Below are 23720 nucleotides of genomic sequence, written 5' to 3' on the forward strand. Positions count from 1 at the left end.
AAGAGACGGAGAATTATTTATTCCAAAGGTAGTAGGGAGCCATTGAGATATCCAGTAGGAAAGGGATGTCATCTAACTTGTATGGTAGAACGATCTGTGTGTCAGGCATATGGGATGATTTGGAGGAGTAAAACTAGAGGTTTGGAAATTGGCGGAGATGTTTTTGAAATAATTCAGGTAAGAAAATACAAATGTTGGTAGCAATAGGTATGTGGAAGTGACAGATTCAAATTATATTTAGAGGATGGGAAGAGTTATAAATAGTTGTGGAGCTGGAAGGAGGGAGTCATCTTTCCAGGCTATGGCTAAGGGGATCCATTGACCAAGGGAGTGCAGGCGAAGGAAAAGCAGATTTCAGAGGAGATGGGAGAAGGTGGTGACTTCAGCCAGATACATTTTTTGTGCCTATTGGAAATATCAGGAGGGTTGAGGTTCAAGACTTGTCTAGACTGGAGATATGTTTTACAGCTGTCAATGTATGTACATGGTAGTCATGGAAGTCATGGGAGTAAATGAGGTTGTCTCCAATGGATAAAAACAGAAGAACATAAGGGATTTAAAGGGTAATGGAGAAATAAGAGTTAGGGCAGAATGAGGAACTGAAAAGCAGTCTAAGAAGTGAAAGAGGTAGGAAAACTTGGAGAGCAGTACAATGAGAGCCAATGAAAGAGAAGGTTTCAAGGAGGGAATGCTGATTAGTATTAGATGTTTCCTAGAGCTCAAGAAACATAGGGGAGGTTGTCAAAATAGGTGGACTGGTAGTGTTGGGGATCACCTGAGGTAGTACCAGTTCTTTTGGTCTTATGAATTACTCTTCTACCTTATAGCTAGAAGGTAGCATAAAGCTTAGAAAGCAGACAATGGAATTGATATCCTGAGCTGAGTTTTTTTTTTCCAGGAAGGCAGCAAATAAAGTCAAGAGAACAGAAGGGTTACAATTTTGGAAAGACAGGTTGAAATAAAAGATTGTATAATCTCATATGAATAGTTTTGATTGATGTATTAGGACAAGTCAACCAAGTAACAAACAACCCCAGAGTTTCAGTAGCTTAATACAGTAACAGTTTAATTGACCCTGCTGTAACAATCCACTGAAGGTCATTGAGATGCTGGTGGTGAGAGTAAGGGGCATCCATCCCTGGTTTACATGGTCAGTCATGGACTTTAGAATCTTCTTTATCCTTCTAACAGATGGGAAAGAGAAAGAAGCCTGAGTGAGGGAAGATTTAAGGACCAGCCTGAAAATGTCACACACTTGTTTGCATTTCCATTCCATTGATTGACCAGAACTGAGTCATTTGGCCTCACCTAACTGCAGGGGAAACAGAAAAATATAATCTGAACTTGCGCCCAGGATAAAGAAAAGAGGAGAGATGGTGTTGACTGAAAATTGAAAGGAAATGGGCAAGCCAGAGCACTTGGGGGGTGGGGGGGAGGAGGTTTACTGAAATTGGAGAAAATGTGTACAGTAGTCCCCTTTTATCTATGGGGGATACATTCTAAGACCCCCAGTGAATGCCTGAAATTGTGGATAGTACCAAGCCCTACATATGTGTATTTTTCTATACATACATGTGTACATACATACATACCTGTGATAAAATTTAATTTATAAATTAGTCATAGCAAGAGATTAACAATAATAGCTAATAATAAAATAGAACCATTATGGCAATAAAAGTTATGTGAGTGTGACCTCTCTCAAAATATCTTATTGTACTCATCCTTCTTGTGACGATGGGAGATGATAAAATGCCTACATGATAAGATGAAGTGTGGTGAACAACACAGGCATTGTGGCATAGCGTTTGGCTACTGACCTTGTGATGATAAGTCAGGAGGATCATCTGCTTCTGGGCTGCAGTGGACATCGGGTAACTGAAACCACAGAAAGTGAAACCTCAGATAAGGGAGGACTAACACACCAGGATTAAGGGGAAAAGGTGGTAGGTTGATGGTTGAAGTCTGTGAGTGGGATGCTGTATCTCAAGGTGGGCAAGAGAATGGCACCTGAAAGAAAGTCAGAGATGTTATTGGAATAAGAAAGAACAGACACTGGAAGAAGGGAAGGACAAATGATAAGTACAGATATTTGTAGAGCATTGTTTGTCTTCAGAGGGTGTGGGCAGCTGAAGAGAAATGGAGACGAAATTTCCTAGATTTAAGGTCTAGGATATATTGAAGCCAGGAGGATCACATGATTGTTAATCCATTCCTTTAGTTATAAGAATCTGGGACAGGAAGGCACAGCTGACATGCTCATTGGTCCAGACTGCACCCAACTGTGATTGTACAATTAGAAGGAATTTTTCCTTAGGCAGGAAGCAAGGCAGCTACTTACAGGGGCTTGCATGTCAGGGCACCTTCTGGTCCTGGGCTTATTGTTTTGTTTTCCACCAATGTGCCTTCTATTGCTTTAGATTGGAGTATGAAATTTAGCTTTCCCAAACCTACAAGGCTCTGGATAACTGGATTCGCAAACTTCTTGAATTGTTGGCCACAAGCAGAAAAGACCTTTCTCCTCAGAACAGATGATGATCTCATCCCTCCCTACTTTCTTGAAAGCTAGCTTCTTTTCTGTAGGTCTCAAAAAATTATCGACATACCCTCTACAGGTCTCAAAAAATTACCCACACACCCCAACATCCTGAAATTTGCCTACTAAGTCCCCTAGTTATTCAGCTGCTATAAGTACATGGTTTGAGACCAATGTTACAAGAGGTGAGCGTTTACTCAGCTATTTTATAATGGTTAAGAAAGATTGACAACTCCTAGGCTACAGTAGAGGGCGCTGCACAGCCCCTCCTCCTCATCCCTCCATTCAGCTTATTCTACCTTTCTGGGTCTGCTGCTCAACTCCCACCCTCACCTGACTTCCCAGGTACTATTATCTATATCAGGATTCTTTCAGGTGTAAATTTCGGAAAAAATTAACTTACACGACCTTGGGAAAAAAGTGAATTAATTCGTTTACATGTTTGAATATTTCAGAAATAAAGTTAAGTACTCTTTAACCCATGGTTCAAACAGTGTCAGAATAAACTAGATGAACTCTTTCCATTTTTTGGTTCTGCTTCTTTGCTGTTGGCTCTACTCTTAGAGTCCAAAGGACTGCAACATAACAGCTGTCAGCCCCTGGGGGATTTCCTTCCTACTTTGAATCCAGCAGAAATAAATTAATCTTCCTCCCGGAGGTTTCAAAAAAACTCCTGAGGTTCACTCTGATTGAATAGGCTTGGATCTGTGCTTATTCCTGAGCCAGTCACTATGGCCAGAGAATGAAGTGTACTGATTGCCTTAGGCCAGACCACCTGGGCTTCTTCACCTTCTTCTGGGTGTGGGCTCTTCACCTCAAAGAGCTATTGTTGGAAGAAGAGAAAATAGACCCTGGAGGTTGTGTATCAGAGATGATGGCTACAGGTGCTTGTTGAGCATTGTTTGTCTTCACAAAAGTTTAATTTGGATAATAGGATTCTTAATGTATGTTGTCTTCTTAAAGGAATATAAAATGGTTAATACCGCTTTATTAAAACCCTATGGTTCGTTTACTGATTAATGATTTTTTTTCCAGTTCATCCTTTGACTTTCTCCCCCCACTTCACCTTCCTCTTCCTTTCTTTTGAAAATACATTTCTGTGAACTATATTAAGATGAGAAGTGGTGCAGTGGTTTTTCAGAGCTGGAGCTCTGAGAAGCCACTGTGTGGCCAGGAGCAAATTATTTAATTTCCTGTTCCTTAGGTATCTAAAGAAGCTGATAAAAAATGGTAACTGCTTCATGAAATTTTTGTAAGTATTAAATGAGATAATACAAGTTAAGTACCTACAACAGGGCCTGGCTGATAATAAGTCCTATATAAAGTGCTTGCTATTATAATGGTTGTTGTTGTATATCTATATTATTTTGTTAGTCTTCAAGAAAGATAGTAAAATAATTGTTTTTATTTTCTAATTGATCCTTTTCCTCCCTTGGAAGTGGGAAGACTGCTACAAAACAACAATGAATTCTGTATATCCAGTAACGATTCATGGATTAATTTTTGAGGACAGATTTCTGAGTACAGAACAAAGAAAAAACTCCCTACCCCAATATTCTAATAAGCAGTTAAATGTATTTTTAAATAGATATTATAATTTTTTAAACCAGTCAACACTTCTTTATCAAATTGTCATTAAAAGTACTAAAAAAACATTTGTAGGAAGAATTGAATTTTTGTTCTACCTCTCTATTGATCTTCAAGGTGGCCAGTTTTAGTGAAAACTCTGTCAGGGCTATAACTAGTGCTTTGTTGTTGTTGTTTTTATAGAAATAACTGAATAATTAAAAATTATCAAATATTTGTAGGAAGGTAGAATATATACCTTTAAGAATGTATGATGCATACCTGTATTCATTATGCATTACATAGATGCCCCTGTCAGCAAAGAAATACTAATGTGATTTTTACTAAGTATACTGGATTGCATTTTAGGAAACATTTTTAAAATTGTGCAATTCAAGTCATTTGGGAATATAATTTGTTATGCCAATACACGCATATATCACAACTGCTTTCGCATGTATCATATGTGTAAAATGAGATCTGTTGTTCCTAGCTGTGTTTCTTTCCTGTTAGGAGAATACAGCATTGTTTGTTGCCACTTAGTGTGACATTTAAATCTTCAAGTTTATAAATGAATTCTGAGACTGCCATTTTCTGTGATGTGTTAGTTTCCTGGGGCTGTCATAACAAAGTACCACAAACAGAGTGGCTTAAAACAAGAGAAATACATTCTCTCACAGTTCTGGAGGGCTACAAGTCTGAAAAGTGTCTTTAGGTCATATTCCCTGTGAAAGTTCTAGGGAGGAACCTTTCTTGCCTCTTTCTGGCTGTTCATGGCTCTGCATTCCTTGGCTTGTGGCAGCTTGACTCTAATCTGCACCTCCGTCTTTTCATGGCTGCTTATGCTCTGTATGCGTCTGCTTCTGTGCAGACGCCAGTCATTGGATGTGGAGCCCACTCTAATTCAGTATGACCTCGTCTTAACTAATTACATCTACAAAGATCCTATTTCCAAGTAGAGTCACATTCTGTGGTTCCAGATGGAAGTGAATTTTGGGAGACTGGATTCAAGTCACTACACCTTGGCCACTTGTAGATTTTTTCTTTTTCTTTCCTTTTTTAAAAAATGGCTTACTATAGTAAGACTTTATCTGGAGTTTAGCTATACAGTATGCTGATGTACTTTAATGGTTTATTAAACTAAGAATTTATAAATTGGACCATTGGAGCTTTAAAAGATATTTTCTTTATTCTGTTTGGAGAAAAGACTAATACCTTCTGTTATTGACATAAAGTGGTGCTATTCTTCTGCATGGTACCATTAAAATCTTTTGATTAGTTGCTGGTTTTTTTTTTTTTTTAGGATTGCTTCTTGAGAATTTATCTGTTTCTCTAAAGTTTGTAGCACACAGATAATACATCATGAGGAAAAAAAAGGAAACACTGAACACTTTTAAGTGATAATACACAAACTCCCTTTTTCCTCATTCATGTTCTGCCTCATCTAGTCTTCTCTCCAGTCTTACCCCCTCAAGAGAGGGAAGAAGTTGGGGGAGGAGAGGTAGAGAGAGAGAACCAAGAGTCAGACAGACAAATATGGTGTGGAGCCATAAATCCATCTTTAGATTTGGGAATTTGCATTTTCAAAACCTACCAAGAAGAAAGTTTTTATCAAGTATTTACTTAAAAAAATAAATAAATGGATAAAGGGATGAATGGCTGTCCACTCCCATCGGTTCTATAGAAATCCTAACAGTTAACATTGATTACTTACAGTGTTTCAGGTACTTCATACATTAACTCATTAACTCCTCCCAAGAACCCTGTGAGATAGGTGCCCTTAGTATTTCAGTTTTACAGATAAGGAAACTGAGGCATGGATAGGCCTAGTAATGTGTCCAGTCTTACAGTTTATACATGACAGCATCAGGATTCAAATCCAGGCAATTTGATTCTAATATTTGTTCTTTTAATTACACTGTTAAACCACTGCTTCTAATAGTTTGTAAATTGCGTCAAGAATCTCAGTCTCAGTTGTGGCAAATCACATTACTTAAATCCATTCACTGTCATTTTTATTTATTACTTAAATTGTTTCTTAATCTAAATCTGATTGATCCTGAATAGAATGAACTTAGGTTTGTATAAATTAATCTGATTGTGGCAGTCAGTTTGGGCCGCTGTAACAAAATACTGTAGATTGGGTGACTTAAACAACAGACATTTATTTCTCACGATTCTGGAAGCTAGAAGTCTGAGACCAGGGTGCCATTGTGGTCGAGTTCTTGGTGAGGGCCCTCTTCCTGGTTATATTCTTACATGCCCTTCCTTGGTGCAGGAAAAGAGAGAGGGAGAGATCCTGTGTCATCTCTTAGTTATGTATGTATGTATTTTCAAAGGAGACCCCAGGCCCAATGTGGGGCTTGAACTCATGACCCTGAGATCAAGAGTCACATGTTCTACTAACTGAGTCAGTCAGGTGCCCCTCTTCTCTCTCTTTTTTTTTTTTTTTTAGTTTATTTTTAAGAGAGCGTGGCCCCAGGTGTGCACGGGTGAGGGACAGGGGGAGAGAGAGAGAAAGAGAGAGAGAGAGAGAGAGAGAGAGAGAGAGAGAGAGAGAATACCAAGTAGGCTGGAATCTCACAAACCAGAACCAAACTGTGAGATCATGACCTGAGCTGAAATCAAGAATTGGGTACTTAACTGACTGAGCCACTCAGGTGCCCTTCTCCTCCTCTCTTTCTAAGGGTATTAATACCATCGTGGGGATTCCACCTGCATGACCTCATGTAACCCTGATTGTCTCTCAAAGGCCCCACCTCTTAATACCATCCCATCAGAGATTAGAGTTTCAATGTATATATATTTGGGGGGAATAATAATGTTCACTTCATGGCACTGATTAACAATGAAAAACTGTAATAGCTGTTAGAACGTGTTTCCTTTTTTCCCTCAATTCCATGGAAATATCTCCAGAGAGGCCAATCAACAGCTTATAAAATACAACAATCTTTATTTTAATAAAATAGAGGATGGAATCTGTGAAAGCCACACTTAGCAAAATGTATGGCCTTCTAAATTGTTCTGTATCTTTTAAAATCTCGACTTCTATTTGGAATAGCACTTAATGTATGCCTCATCATTTTTTCCAGAACATACACAGAGGTGCTTACTATATTTTTATGGCCAAGTTGCATTTTAATTGAAGGTATAGGGCTTAATATCAGTGAGGAGCAAATCCTATCTACTCAAAATTACCTTGAAAAATGCCTTCAGTGGACAGAATCTAGCCCTGCATTTCAGCTGTGGTCTTTTAAGAATTTTATTTATTTATTTATTTTTTAACATTTATTCATTTTTGAGAGACAGAGTGAACAGGAAAGGGGCAGAGAGAGAGGGAGACACAGAATCCGAAGCAGGTTACAGGCTTTGAGCTGTCAGCACAGAGCCCTACATGGGGCTCAAACCCAATCATGACCTGAGCCGATGTTGGACGTTTAACCGACTGAGCCACCCAGGCAGCCCATCAACTATGGTTTTTTTCTTGGGGCAGAAGAGGCCTGGTTTTGTTTTTCCAGGGAAAAGGGTACCTGGGAGAACTAAGGGCTTCTCCTTCCTCTCTCCTACTAGCTAGCTCACAGCTACCCCTTTCCTCCCTGCTTCCTTCTTTTCCTCCCTGCTTCCTTCTTTTCCTCCCTCTGCCTCTTTTTTTCCTCTTTCTCCTGTTTTATTGCAAAGCATGATGTGTTTGATTCCAGGTAAGTTCAGTGCCTGGGTGAGTTGAATTCTCTGGAATTTTTGTAACATTTAAACATTTTGTTTTCTCTCACTATTATTTTATCAACCACCATAATTTCAGATCTGAATGTTCCCCTGAACTAACAGATAAATGACATCTTAGAGTCTTTCCATCTATGACTAATTTCAGTATTTATGGACATTGGGGTTGTATCATTTCCTGGGTTCTCAACAAGTAGCTCTCACTGTTTTAATTTCTACTTCTTTAATCTCCATTCCACATCTCAGAGAAATTTCCACTTTATTCCTACATACAGGCTTGTGATGGACGCACACTGGTTGCCCTGCCCTCCTACACACATCCCTTCCTGCTCTTGGTGTCTCACCCACTGCACCCCTTCCTGCTCCTGGTGTCTCGCCCACTGCACCCCTTCCTGCTCCTGGTGTCTTGCCCACATCTGCTGCAGCTTCAGGTTGCTCTCGTTTCCATTCCTCACCAGTTAGATCATCATCTAGTCCCTTGGCCACAGACACTTTTTAAGTAGTTTGTCAGGATAGAGTTGTAACTCTAAAAAGGCAGAGGGGTGCCTGGGTGGCTTAGTCTGTTGAGCGTCTGACTCCTGATTTCGGTTTGGGTCATGATCTAATGAGTCATGAGTTCGAGTCCTGCATCGGGCTCTGCAGTGTCAGTGTGGAGCCTGCTTGGGATTTTCTCTCTCTCCCTCTCTTTGCCCCTCCCCTGCTCATGCTCTCTCTCTCTCAAAGTAAATAAACAAAAAAAAAAAACTTTTAAAAAAAGTAAAAAATAAATAAAAAGGCAGAAATGGCTCCTGAAGTGTTTTTTTTTTTTTTATTTTTTGCTTCAAGCCTTCCCTTGTGTGCACTACATAGCTAATTTGTAAAAGTTTCAATGTAGTGTTTGATTTTGAAGTTATAATGTTCATTTGTTACATAAGAAATATAGGAACACATTTTCATTGTGAAGAAATTACATAGTGCTGAACAAGTAGATATATGCTTGACTCTCACCCGATCCCACTCACTTCCATAGATATAACCTCTCTCGTCATTTTAGAGTACATATACATGCATACACACACACCCAAACACATGCGCGCGCACACACACACACACACACACACACACATACATGGTTTGGGATTTTAAAAAATAAAAGTGGTCGCAAATATTGTACATTTTTTACACTGTAGTTACAAGCTCCACAAAGGCAAGGACTTTTTGTCTGTTTTGTTCATTGATAGATCCGTAGCACTTAGAACCTGGTGTATGGTAGACGCTTAGTCGATTTTTTTTTGAAGTAACTTTAGCCACTTAATGATGTCTTAGAGATTTTTCCATGTAAACACACAGAAGACAACTAAACTTCTTTAACTGGTATATAGTATTACTGTATATTGCACAGTGTAGATGTGCCATTGTTAATTTAATGATTCCCCTGAGGATAGGATTGTTTTATTTCCAGTGGTTCCTAAAAAAATACAACAGCTGAACCAGTTTATAGACCCCTACAACTATATATGCAAGTACCTGAATTCCCAACACTGGATAATTATATTTTATATAATTTTGGATAATTTGATGGGAACAATAATGTATTATTTTGATTTTCATTTCACTTATTGAAGCTTGTAAGGCATCCTTTAAGATATTTAAGAGATATTTATATCCCATCTCCAATGAAATGTCTGATTGTGTCTCTGCCCATTTTGAAGGGACTGTTATGTTATTTTCTTATTGTGCAAGTATTTTCTGAGTGTTATTTGATTTTATTATACATTATGAAACAAAAATTGTAATTTTGATCTGGACAAATTTTTCAATTTTTTGCAGCATTTATATTTAACTTGCTTATATTTTCTTCTGATGGTTATATGAAAATGAAATTATTTTCTTACTGCTCACATACTTCTATCCTTTAAACCTTAATCATTTATGTCTATAATTTACTAGTGAGAGAAATATTTTTCATGTGTTAACCACTAGTATTCTTTTTTGTAATTAGCTGTTCATGCCTTTGCTAATATTCTCTTTTAAAGTTTTTATACTTTTTGATTCATAAAATTTTATACAAAATGACATTGATAATTTGTTGTATTGATTAGCAAGTATTTTTTTCATTAACTCTTGTATGTTTTAATTTTACTTACAAAGTTTTTGAGGTAAAGTTTAAAAACATGTTTTGTAGTAATACCTATTGCTCTTTTTTTTTCTCTTTTTTCTACTGCATTTATGTTTAGGAAGGTAGTGTCCACCTCAAGAGAAGCTAAATATTTACCCATGTATTTGTAGCATTTTTATGAAGTCTTTATTGTAATTTGTCCCTGTAATTCACTTGGGATTTATCATAGTAGGAAGTAAGGCAGGGGATGCCTGGGTGGCTCATTCGGTTAGTGTCTGACTTCGGCTCAGGTCATGACCTCGCGGTTTGTGAGTTCAAGCCCTACATCGGGCTCTGTGCTGACAGCTCAGAGCCTGGAGCCTGTTTCAGGTTCTGTGTCTCCCTCTCTCTCTGCCCCTCCCCCCCCCCCCCCCCCCCACACACACACACTCTGTCTATCTCTCTAAAAAATAAGCATTAAGAACAGGGTGCCTGGGTGGCTCAGTTGGTTAATTGTGTGACTTCGGCCCAGGTCATGATCTCACGGTCCGTGAGTTCGAGCCCCGCATCGGGCTCTGTGCTGACAGCCCAGAGCCTGGAGCCTGCTTTGGATTCTGTGTCTCCCTCTCTCTCTGTCCCTCCCCTGCTCATGCTCTGTCCCTCTCTGTCTCAAAAATAAATAAGACATTAAAAAATATTTTTTAAATAAACATTAAAAAAATTTATTTTTTTAATTAAAAAATGTTTTTTTAACGTTTATTTATTATCGAAAGACGAGAGAGTCAGAGCGTGAGCAGGGGAGGGGCAGAGGGAGAGGGAGATGTAGAATCCGAAGCAGGCTCCAGGCTCCGGGCTGTCAGCACAGAGCCCAACACGGGGCTCAAACTCACAAACCTCGAGGTCATGACCTGAGCCGAAGTCAGACACTTAACTGACTGAGCCACCCAGGTCCCCCCCAAAAAAAATTTTTTTAAAAGAAAGTAAGGCACTAACTTGGGGAGCAGAGTGTAGGTGTTAAAAGCATGATGGATTCTGAAGCCTGATTGTCAGGCTTCAATATTTGGCTCTGCTACTTGCCAGCCATGGGCAAGTTACGTAACAGCTCTGTGCCTTAGTTTCCCCATTTGCAAAAGGGATGTGATTATTGTATCTACCTCTTAGAATTAATGTGATTAAACGGATTTGTGTATGTAAAGCACTGAGTACTGTGCTTTATACATTATTATTATTGACAGTGACAATAATAATATAATAATTATTGTTAAAATTTTATTCCAGAGGAGCAGATGTCCAAATATAATTGAATGATCTATCTCATCACTGTTGATTTGCAACACTTCCTTAATCATATAATAATGTCAATAATAATAGGGATAATCATAGCAGCTCATAGTTCTTGAGAGCTTCCTCTATGGCTACGTATTGCACTAAGTGCAATCCTTACATTTCTACAGCACCTTATAAAGTAGGTTGCATTGTTTCTTCTGTTTATAAATGATGTAACTCAAGCTTAGAAAAGTTAACTAGTCCACTCTAGGTCATACAGTGGATAAATGGCAGAATTCTGGCCCCAGTCCAGGTCATAGATGAGCTCTTATCCTAGGATCTGTATCTGGGTTTTGTATCCTGTCCCGCCATTTGTTGATTTTCGTACAGTGACCCACTTTTAAATTATTGCAGCTGTCTAATACATTTTAATATCTGCTAGGTCATTTCCTTTCATTTCTCCTCTTTTTAAAAACTGTATTTTCCTTTTGTACATTACTCATTCTTTCAGTTGAAGATTAAAATCTTGTCATGTTCCAACTACAATTCTATTTGAATTTTGATAAGATATTTGTAAAGCCTATAAATTACTATGAGAAGTCCTGTTGTTTCACATTCTTTTATCCCATCCAATCAGATGGTGATTTCTTCAGTTAATTATTATAATTTCCTGTTTTTTCCTTAATGTAGGTAAATTCACATTTATTGTTAAAATATAAAATAATGTAGAAATACCCTTATGCTGTGATTATGAAGGAAATGTTTTTTAAGTATACTAATTATTTATTGCTATGTGATACTATTGATTTTTAAGCACTTATTGTGTATCAGTGGGAATTGACTGGATTCTCTAATAATTTTTCATTTAATTATAATTTTTATCTTACCTGTTTGTAATGGGAATGTTTTATTTAATAGGAATGAATGTTTGTTATCATTTGATGTTAGCTTATAGTTTAAAATAGATTTATTGTGATAAAGAAATGAATTCATCTTTTTCTCTGTATCTGACATTCTCTTTCAGAAATGAGCATTTAATTGAGATTATTATGCTCTTACATATTGAACAAGTTATGTAATTTATTATATTGATAGATTTACTAACCATCCTTGCTTTTCTAGCATAAACATGATTTCATCATTAGGAGGTGATTCTTTTGCCACTGAATTAGTTTTCCTGCTATTTAATTAAAGATTAGTATATTTTGCCTATGACATAAAGTTATCCTTTATAAAAAATAAATGAATATGTTTAGAAATTAATGAAAAAGATGAATGAATATGCAATACTATTGAAATTCCTACTAAAAGAGAGATGTCACAGAAATTCCTACTGAAACAGAAATGTCACAGAAATTGAGGAGAAAGGTTGTTATGCCTTATTCTTGATCATCTCAATTTGCTTGATAAAACAGGAAGCTGGGGTGGTTGTTAACTGCCTGTGGAGTGGGAGTTACTTGGGAGCTTTAAGAAGATGGTGAAATTCAGTACAGTTACCAAGTGAATTGTTAAGAGGAGCAAAAGGGCTTATATCCTTTGGCCAGCGCACATGCTGAAACTCTAGTGTAGAGATGCTAATTTCTGTATTTGTTATAGTGAGAGAGCCCCATTTCCTTCATTTTAGCCAATTAAGGTTAGCAAAGGACAAATTAGAAAACTTCACTGATTACAAAGTTGTCATGGGATATTCTGTTAGTGATGATGGCCATGTTCTATACCTGAAGGTCTTTTTTGTTTTTTGTTTTTTGTTGTTTTTTTTTTTTTTTTTGTGATGCAACATGCCCAAGTTCTTATAGATCTTTTTTTTTTCAATATATGAAATTTATTGTCAAATTGGTTTCCATACAATACCCAGTGCTCATCCCAAAAGGTGCCCTCCTCAATACCCATCACCCCCCCCCCCCCCACCCCCCATCAACCCTCAGTTTGTTCTCAGTTTTTAAGACAGAGCTTTGGCTCTCTCCCACTCTAACCTCTTTTTTTTTCCTTTCCCTCCCCCATGGGTTTCTGTTAAGTTTCTCAGGATCCACATAAGAGTGAAAACATATGGTATCTGTCTTTCTCTGTATGGCTTATTTCACTTAGCATAACAGTCTCCAGTTCCATCCACGTTGCTACAAAGGGCCATATTTCATTCTTTCTCATTGCCACGTAGTACTCCATTGTATATATAAACCACAATTTCTTTATCCATTCATCAGTTGATGGACATTTAGGCTCTTTCCACAATTTGGCTATTGTTGAGAGTGCTGCTATAAACATTGGGGTACAAGTGCCCCTATGCATCAGCACTCCTGTATCCCTTGGGTAAATTCCTAGCAGTGCTATTGCTGGGTCATAGGGTAGGTCTATTTTTAATTTTCTGAGGAACCTCCACACTGTTTTCCAGAGTGGCTGCACCAGTTTGCATTCCTGCCAACAGTGCAAGAGGGTTCCCATTTCTCCACATCCTCTCCAGCATCTATAGTCTCCTGATTTGTTCATTTTGGCCACTCTGACTGGCGTGAGGTGATATCTGAGTGTGGTTTTGATTTGTATTTCCCTGATGAGGAGTGACGTTGAGCATCTTTTCATGTGCCTGTTGGCCATCTGGATGTCTTCTTTAGAGAAGTGTCTATTCATGTTTTCTGCCCATTTCCCGGAAGGTCTTTTTGAAAGGATGTCACTGGTTCGCTATCACAGTGAAAATAGAAAAAGAAGTTGAGAAATTTTTGTATATATTTCCAATAGAGCTCTTTTGTTGTTTTCGTTCATTGCCTCCCATATTGAAATCAAATCCGCTCAACATAAGTATGCTCCCAATTCACCATGACCAAGACAAATTGTAGTTTCTGTCCCTGAAGCACGAATCTTTTCATACTCAGTGCAATAACATTATAGAACTTGTCCTTAGTTAGTGTTTAGCCCAAGATCCTCAAAATACAGAGACATCCTTACATTCTCAAGATATTTCACCAAGAGAATGCTGAGGAATGCTGAGAATGCTCCTAGGAAAGAAAGCTGATGTTGACCATGTCAGTTTAGATACGGGAGGATCTGTGATCAGCCTGTGGGCTCCTTTCTAGGCATCAGTACAGACTTGCTCTATCTTGAACCTCTGTCAAGCTACCTAAATGTCAGAGCATTAATCCCAGCATTAGTGTAAATTGCTGGGACATTTTATTGTAATTTTTTTAAAAATGTTGTTTTGTCATGGGATAATCTCATGTGAGAACAATTTTACTTTTTTCTCAAAAAAGTAGATGAATGGATAAAGAAGATGTGGTTCTTTGGAATATTACTTGGCAATGAGAAAGAATGAAATCATGCCATTTGTGGCAACATGGATGGAACTGGAAGGTATGCTGAGTGAAATTAGTCAGTCAGAGAAAGACAGATATCATATGTTTTCACTCATATGTGGATCTTGAGAAACTTAAGACCATGGAGAAAGGGAAGGGGAAAAAGTAGTTACAAACAGAGAGAGAGGGAGGCAAACCACAAGAGACCCTTAAATACAGAGAACAAACTGAGGGTGGATGGGGGGTGTTGGGAGAGAGGGAAAATGGGTGATGAGTATTGAGGAGGGCACTTCCTGGGATGAGCACTGGGTATTTTATGTAAGTCAATTTGACAATAAATTATAGTTTTTAAAAAGTATATATCTTCTGATCTTAGGGTCTCAGATTTCCCAGATTATAGCTATACATGTCAGTTCAAAATTCTACTTGCCGTAAATCCCTTATCCCTTTATGGATTCCCTCCTTTTCTTCTCTCTCCAGACATTTCAATGAGCAGGTCTCTTAAAGCTTCTGTGGAATCATATTAACTTTCCCTTGGGAGTAGTTTGCATGGTGATTGTAATTTTTTTTAATATTGAAATTTCATCTTTATATAAAGTCAGTGGACATAGGTTTAATAGCATACATTGGTCTCTCATGTTAGTTTGTATTATGTGAAAGGCCAGAGCAATTCTAAACACTAATGTGGCATAACTTTGTTTGTTTGTTTGTTTGTTTGTTTGTCTGTTTAAAGACCAGGAGGTGTTTCAGTTCAGTGTCTTCTAATGATGCTAATGTTTAGCATCTATTGAGTGCTTTTAGGGGCCAAGCATTAAAACCAAGGCTTCTATGTTGAAATACCAAAGTATTCTTGTTGAATACTTTCAAGAGCTTTATGAAAGTTTGGTTATCATTGTCCCCATTGATTGATGAAGAACGTAGAGTCGCAGTCTTAAAGTGACTTTCTTAAGGTTACTTCATTGCAAATGATAGGGCTGGGTCTTTACTCTGACATGACATTATGAAAATTGCCAAATATACAGAAGAGCTAGAAGGATAGTTCTGTGAATGTCCATATATACTTACTATCTAGATTTAGCAGAGGTTAACTCTTGGTCATGTTTGCTGTATCTGTGTGTGTGTGTGTGTGTGTGTGTGTGTGTGTGTGTGTGTGTACTATTTGTAAGTAAGTGGCAGGCATCATGACAATTCATCTCCAAATACTCCAGCCCCCACATTTCTTAAGAAAAAAAGTCATTCTGCTTTATGTCCAAACCACTATTTTCTCACCTAAGAAAATTAATAGTAATTCCTAATACACTCTTTCATCCTTGTGATTTAATTGCAGTGGTCCTAACAGCTTGAAAGACTTAATGCTGGGCTCAGATTTATCTGAAAAATCCTGGAAAGATCAATGTGGTTTATTTGTTTAGCAGTATATATTTCCTAATTATATAAGGATATAATTATGTAAGACTTTTCAGAGGTGGTCTCTTAACCAAATTGTAAACATATAGAATCTTAGCAAAACTAAGAAATAAAATGTCTTACCCCTAAAGTTCCTATGAAATCTTTCTGACTCAACAACCAACCCATTCCTCTCCTTAGTAGGGAGTTCTGTTAGGCTGAATTCTACAGGGTGAATGTTCCCTCTTCACGAAATGAGTGTCCTAGTTTCATAAATGAATCTGAATTCCTTGAAGCTTTGCACTGTGCGTTTGCCTCACCAAATAATTGGCTGAAGTTTTCGTCCTGACTCTGGTGAGGTTATTTACACTGTTAGTGCGTGATGGATTATTCCTGTGGGTAGATTTTTTGATGCACTGCCTTTTCTATTGCTTGAATGGAGCACTGCTTGGGAAGAGTGTACATAAATAAAAATGAGCTTGGGAAATGCAAATATGAATCTGAAATGATGTCGTCATCATAATTTAAGTCATTTCTAATACCTATGGTTATTCTTGGTCTACAATGCAATATGAAATCTTTATATATGGACTTCTACCACCTCCAGCTCCTTTTCTAAGTTTTAATTCAAGTCCTTATTGACTTTTCATAAATGTCTTTTATGAGTAAGCACTAACATAAATAAAACCTTAGTATAATAGTAACTCACTTTCTTGTTTCCTGCCCCAGTCTACTAAAAATGATCTTCTTAATTAAGGTAAGAAAGTGTTAGCAAAATTTGTATTCTCAGTTTTTTTCTCTTCAAAAGTTTTTAACTTCTCCAGCAACTCTGGTCTTCCTGTTGACCTGCTGTAAAGAGGAGGAGGGGAAAGGAAAAGGAGGATTTGTTTTTGAGAACTCAACTATCTATAAATGACTTCCTCTTGTTTGGTACATCCACTTGCAGGGTTTCATTTTCAAATGCCTGGTTGCAGGATCCACGTCCTAGAGGAAGGAACCGTGTCATCCTTCAGTTATCCTGTGCACATAGCTCGACCACTGCTCCGAATATTATCTCCTATCACTTCTGGTATTTCTTGTACTTCTCCTCTTCCTGAAGTTCATAATTCATGTCACCGACTTCCGGTGCATACGGAGTCAGGTTTAGAAATATGAGACAATTTTTAAATTACACATGCAAAGCCTAGCTGTTTGAGCCAACATCTGCAACTAGTTTACGGGATTAAGCAAAATAGCTGCTCTGGATGACTGATATTTACCAGGGCCTCTCCATTTCCCATCAGAAATCAAAATGCCTGTTACTTATATGTTCTTTGGTTTTCAGTAGAAATCAGCATTTCATCTGTTAGATGAAGCTCACTTTATTAAGTTCTCTCACAGAGTATCTTCAGTTACAGCCAATTTTCAATTTGCCATGTTTAAGGAGATCAGGAATAATATGAGTTAATTAAAATCCACAAATAATTATAATTAAAACACTTTAACCAGAATCCAACACTCTCCTAAAACTTTTTGCTGAAATGACAAACGAGTAAAACATCAGATGTTGTTTTGCTTTGTTTTGTTTTGTTTTGGTGCAAACAAAAAAAACATCTGAAAATGTCACACCCTTGCTTACAACCACTCAAAAGTACTTTTTCTTTACTTTTAGGATAAAGTCCAAACTTTAGCATCCATTTTTCTATCCCTTGACTACTTCTAGCTCCTTCTCTTGCCACTAGCATTCCCGAATTCTGTGCTGCAGCAACAGTGACCTTCAGTCAGTGCCCTCAGTGGTTCTGACTGTATCCCAGGTGGGGCTTTAGATGTGCTTTTTTTCTGTACTTGGAACATCTTTTCCATTTTTTGCCTGAATAATATCTTCTTATTTTCCTTAGTTTAAACATCGCTCCCTTAGGAGTAACTTGCCTGACTTCGGCACTATTTTCAGTTCTCTCCTATATGTTTCCATAAGAACATGTATTTTTCTCACCCAGTGTCTGTACTTTTCTTTGTTTAATCTTCTCCCTCACTTGCCCTTAAAACCTGAGATCAGGGGCTGTAGTTGCCATTTTCTTTGCTAAATTCTCTGTGTCTCACTTAGAGACTGCTCATTATAGGTATCCAAAAAATGTTGAATGAAAGAAAAAGTTACATGTTTTAAAATCTAGAAGTAAATGGTCAGGGATGTAAATTACCTATAAAATAATGACATAAACGGTGAGGTTGACATGCAGAAGAGAACATGTAGAATATATTAAAGCTCATTAATTTTAATTTTTTGCTAACATTTATTTATTTTTGAGAGACAGAGCGAGACAGACCATGAGCAGGAGAGGGGCAAAGAGGGGGGCCACAGAATCCAAAGCAGGCTCCAGGCTCTGAGCTGTCAACACAGAGCCCGATGCGGGGCTTGAACCCACAGACAATGAGATCATGACTTGAGCCAAAGTCAGACACTTAACCAACTAAGCCACCTAGGCGCCCCCAAACTGCTCATTAATTTTAAACATCACTTTTTGTCATCCCGACGGGGAAAATGGATCTTAAGAATGTAGTTGTTACTCACAGTTGTCACTTCAGGCTTGCCTACAATGACCATTCAAGTTTCCCACCTAAATATGCCACCAGAAAAATAATGCATGATTTAAATTTGATTAACATTTAGAGCTAATCACCCAATTATGGATTGTGTTTAGACTCCAGCAGGTGCTATTGTCATTTTAGATGGAAGAGCTCTTCATTTATCATTCTTGACCTTTATTTAGTAGATGTCTCCCAGACTGCACTGTCTACCTGTTATGTGTTTACAAAAAGCCCTTGGTGTTGGGTTTGCCCCTGGTTTAGAGCTATTGTACCAATGATTTATTAACTAACCTATGATCTGAGGAAAGTATAAGTATTCCAAAGGAGCATAAAGCAAAATTATGTTACTGGGTCAGCCAAAGTGGGTGTTCTCCTTGGTGAACTATAGATATAGACATAGACTATATGAGGTGAATTTACCTCCCAAGAGTACTTTACTTCTACAAACAAGGTAATCATGGGGAATCATGGCCGAAGCCATAACTCCCCCAACAGGGGAAAGCAGGGTCTTTTTATTAGGGTTTGGGCTCAACATCCAGAGGGGGATTTTATTATAATAAGTCTGAAATAACTGTTGGGCACTTCTGGCACCTCCTGATTCATCTGCACAGGTGTCATCCTCAAATATTTCTTTTTCTATTATAGCAGTTAATTCGTTTCTAAAAGGTGAGGTTGAAGCTTCTACTTAGAAGTTTCCTGAATTCTGGGGGTCAGGCCAGTGACAATCTCTACTTCACAATGATATCTACCATTTATTGAACATTTATCAGATCCCAGACATTTTACTGATTGCTTTATGTATATTCATCTAGTACTCACAGTACCTACTTGAGTTAGGACTCTTAGCTCCAACTTTCAGATGAAAAAAAATGATTTGTTAGAGTAAATATGTGGCCCAGGTCCATGCAGCTAGTAGACAGCAGAATTGACACACAAACCCAGAACATCCATGCTTTCAGCCAAGCTGTAATCTAACTGGGAAAATGGAAGCAAGGTAAACACGATCGCAAGTAATTCAAGACAAGATGCTATAAGTGCTAAATTCAGATAATGAACAAAATAAATGTCCAGGGAAGAAGAGATTCTAATAGAACTTCTTTATTATTCACTAAAATAGTATCATAGATTGACTGCTTTTTATTTTTCTCTTAAAGTTTATTTATTTTGAGGGAGAGAGAGAGCATGAAATCAGGGGAGGGGCAGAGAGAGAGGAGAGAGAGAATCCCAAGCAGGATTCCATACTGTCAGCATGGAGCCCAATGAGGGGCTCGATCCCACAGACCATGAGATCATGACCTGAGCCAAAATCAAGAGTCAGATGCTTAACCAACTGAGCCACCTAGGCACCCCCTGATTTCTTTTTCTTAGAGTGTTATATTACCCAGGAATTGTTATACTTCTACCTATCACTCTCTGGCATATTTTTTTATAATCTTATTATAATAATAGCTAACACTTTTTGAATGGCTGTTTTGTATAAGGCAGTGTGTCAGGGGCTTTGTTCTTCAAAACACTTTGGCCTGACTGGTTGAATAAAATCCATCTTGTTGCTTCTCTTTATGAGAAAATTTCCAGGAGGTTTTTTTGTAATTTTAAAAAATGTTTTATTATTTATTTTTGAGAGAAAGAAAGAGAGACAGAGGAGGGCAGGGGAGGGGCAGAGAGAGAGGGAGACACAGAATCCAAAGCAGGCTCCAAGCTCTGAGCTGTCAGCACAGAGCCCGACGTGGAGCCTGAACTCATGAACTGTGAGATCATGACCTGAGCTGAAGTCAGACGCTTAACCGACTGAGCCACCTAGGCACCCCACCAGGAGCTTTTTAATATATCTCTTTGATAATATGTTTTCTTCGTTGGACAATTCTTTTTTTTTTTTTTAATTTTGGAACAATGTTTTTCTGCATTTAGAAGATGTTGTAAAGGTATGATTTATCAATATGAAATCAGGGTTGCCTGGGAGACTTTCTACTCCATCACTCATGCATTTCAGTCTGGCAGCTTCCCCTCTCCCCCAAGCCACACAAACAATGCTGGGTAAGGTTGTGCAGCCAGCATGTGTTTATTAGTGGAACCACAGTGGTTGTTCAAATATTGAAAGCTTTTATACCAGTTATTTCGCTGCTTGTTCCCCCAAGTGCCTGTCTATTATCAGAGACACTGAGGCTTCTTTCTCAGAATCCCCCAACTTTCCTCTTTATTTAGAAATTAGAGGCAAAGATCAGGTACAGAAGGAGGTCTCCAGTGTTGTGCTCCAGCACTGTGACCCCCACACCTTTTCACATTGGTCAGGATGATCCCATACTGGTTGTTAAATATTTTGAGTATTATCTCTTCAGTAACCTCCACGTTACCCAAATCAATTTTGGGGGGTATTTTCTGAGTATTTTAAAAATTTTGAATCTCACTTTCTCTCACAGTGGCATTTGACCTTTTCCATCCGTTTGTCATATTAAATCATTCATTTGATTTCTGTGGGTGCAGTATCCCCTATTTTGTTCTCCCAGCTTCTAGCCACTCATGTCTCCTTGGTGGGTTCATCTTCCCCTCCCAGACTTTACATGTTGGTTTTCCTCAAGCCTCAGTCCAGGGTCCTCTTCTTTTCTTACTCAAACTTACACTTTATGTCATTTTTTCATACCTATAGCTTCAATCACACCCACAGTCAACAATTACAACTCTGTGTATCTGATCAAGACTTCTCTATAGCAAATGGTTTATTTTACATGTTCACATTTTGACATGCCCACACTGAACCCATGACTTATTTCCTCCATAAAGATGGCTCTTTTACTCTCTCTCAGTGAACCTGCCTTCACAGGCTGTCCAGTTTCAGAAACTTAAACCTTGGGTGTCGCCCTCGACACCTTATTCTCTCCCTTGACACCTTATTCTCTTTCATCTTCCATCTCCAGTTTATCATTGTCACATTGCCTTTTCCTCCTATATATTCCTCAAATCTGCCCACTTGTCTTTATGCCCATTTCTGCCACTGTCATCAAAGTTACCATTGTCTAGAACTTAGGATTCTATCCACTTTCCTTGCCTCCTTTCTCCTCGCTCTAATCTCTTCGCCAAACCAGAGCTAGAAGGGAAATTTTCATGATGCAAATCTTATGTTGCTGCCCTACTTGAAACACTTCAAAGGCTTCCCGTTCCTCTCAGAATAAAGACCAAATCTCTTCACATAAATCACACAACCATGCATGGTCTGCCTCCTTTCCAGGCTTGTTTTGCAAGGGCCCGCTCTTGCTTTCTGTGCTGTGACCACCTGATCCCATGCTCCCACCCCAAACTCTTCAGATTTTAGTGTAAGTTTTAAAATTTTCAAGTTCATCTCCTCGCATACCCCGTGAAGGTCAGGGCTCTTAAAGTACTGAACCAATTCCTGGCAGCACCAACCACAGCTGTGATTGTACATGTGCCCGTACGAGTCTTCGCTTAGTGTCTATTCTCCCATTTGTGTATAAGCTCCATGAAGTTCAGGGACTGTGCCTATTTTTATTTTTATATTGGGGGTGGGCTTATCCTTATATTTTCAGTGTGCTGACACATATAAATTACTCAGTAACTTTCTATTGAATGACCCAATATTTACTAAGGTGATTTCTTCTTTTCTCTCTTAAAGAAGCTCTCTGAATTATTTTTAGTAAAATATCTCTAATTCTACTCAGACCTTGCTAATTATGAGGTATCTTTTCCTTTATGTGTGTATATTTTTGTCCTTGAATGGGAGAAATAGATGACGAGCTTTGTTCCCATTCTGTTTTGTATCATTTGGAATCTTTTCCACATGGAGGGCTCCTATTAACTTCAAAGGAGGCTCTGCACATGGAAAAAATACGCAGGAAAAAAGTGAAAAAAGTAGTGCCCTGATTTTCATCATGGTTAATGGCTTAGATCTTGTAGAGCTCTGTTTAGGTGAGTAAACTCTGAGAATAAACAGCTGATTCTTAGTGAACTCTTCAGAAATAGTAGTGCATGTTGCAGAAACAATGCATAAACAGGAAACTGAGAAAATTCAGGGATATGATGAGAAGAGAAGAAATTCTTCATGAGTAATTTTGAGAATCAAGAAGGTACAGTAGCATGCTGAGCCACAAAAGCATGAAAAATGCAGTCGTTATGTGAGCAAAGGCTAATGTTCTGGAAGTGAGACTCAGTGAGAAGAAGTTTAAGGTGCTTTAATGGGGTGAGATGAATGGAAGATTCATGGAGGCCATCCAATGGAGGCACCGTAGAAGTAGTCCTTGTAGGTTTGGGGGGTCCAGAAACAAAATGGAAAGGGGGATCGTCAAGGTTATCTTTGTGAGCTTATTTCATAAAACAATAACTTGGAGTTCAGCTTAACTTAAAAAAAGATTTTTTTTTTTTTACGTGGTTAAAATTCAAACTCATGCCAGTTTTGTTAGGTAAAGGTTGGATTTTACAGAGAAACCAGAAAGTCATTATCTTTTTGACACCTTTATCTTCATATAAAAGAGGGATTTGATACAGATATTAAATGACATTTCCTTATTTTCAATCAGTTTTATTGTACACTACTAATATGTTCTTAATCAAATCAGTTCCTTATTTAAAATAGTCAAGCTTCCTTCATCATGGTGATTTCCCATATAATATTCCAGAATTACTTCTTTTTAAGTTGTGCTATAGTTATTTCACTACGCACTTGTTTATCATCTGCCTCAGTTTTCCAACATTAAAGGGAATCTCAAGAAATTGCCTCTTTTAAGCAAGCAACATGTGATGGCAACTTGCATCTTTACTATATTTGTCTAAGTGTATTTATTTTGAGAGAGACAGAGACAGTGGAAGCGGGGAGGGGCAGAGAGAAAGAGGAAGAAAGAGAATCCCAAGCACACTTCGTGCTGCCAGTGCAGAGCCCAATGTGGGACTCGAACCCACGAAAGTGTGAGATCATGACTTGAGCCAAAATGGGGAACTGGACACTTAACTGATTGAGCCACCCAGGCACCCCTGCAACTTGCATTTTTAATAGCATGAATACTGTAGGAACAAATGGAGAATATAGGAAGACTGAAGGAGGAAATAAATATAACTTTATATCTTACCACTAATTTTCAATCACAGTTAACATATGGTATATATAAGTCTTTTTTCTGTCCTTACATTAACAAATATAAATGAAATAATACACATATAATAATATTAGTAGGTACTGATCTAAGTCCTTTACATTTGTTAACTCATAATTCTCACAAAAACTGTGTTACGGTTGTTATTATAATCCCATGTTACATGTGAGGAAGTTGAGGCAGAGATTCGCACAATGTTACCTGGCCAGCAGGTGTTGGAGCCTGAA

General features: G+C 38.0%; 1 protein-coding gene across 17 annotated transcripts in view; it reads left to right on the forward strand.

Annotated features, from left to right (window-relative positions):
- DNM3 (dynamin 3) overlaps window positions 1–23720 on the forward strand; it is a 571670-nt gene that overhangs the window by 267048 nt on the left and 280902 nt on the right. The window lies entirely within an intron of this gene.

Source organism: Panthera leo, chromosome F3 (assembly GCF_018350215.1).
Source record: "Panthera leo isolate Ple1 chromosome F3, P.leo_Ple1_pat1.1, whole genome shotgun sequence".
In the NCBI taxonomy this organism is placed as follows: Eukaryota; Metazoa; Chordata; class Mammalia; order Carnivora; family Felidae; genus Panthera; species Panthera leo.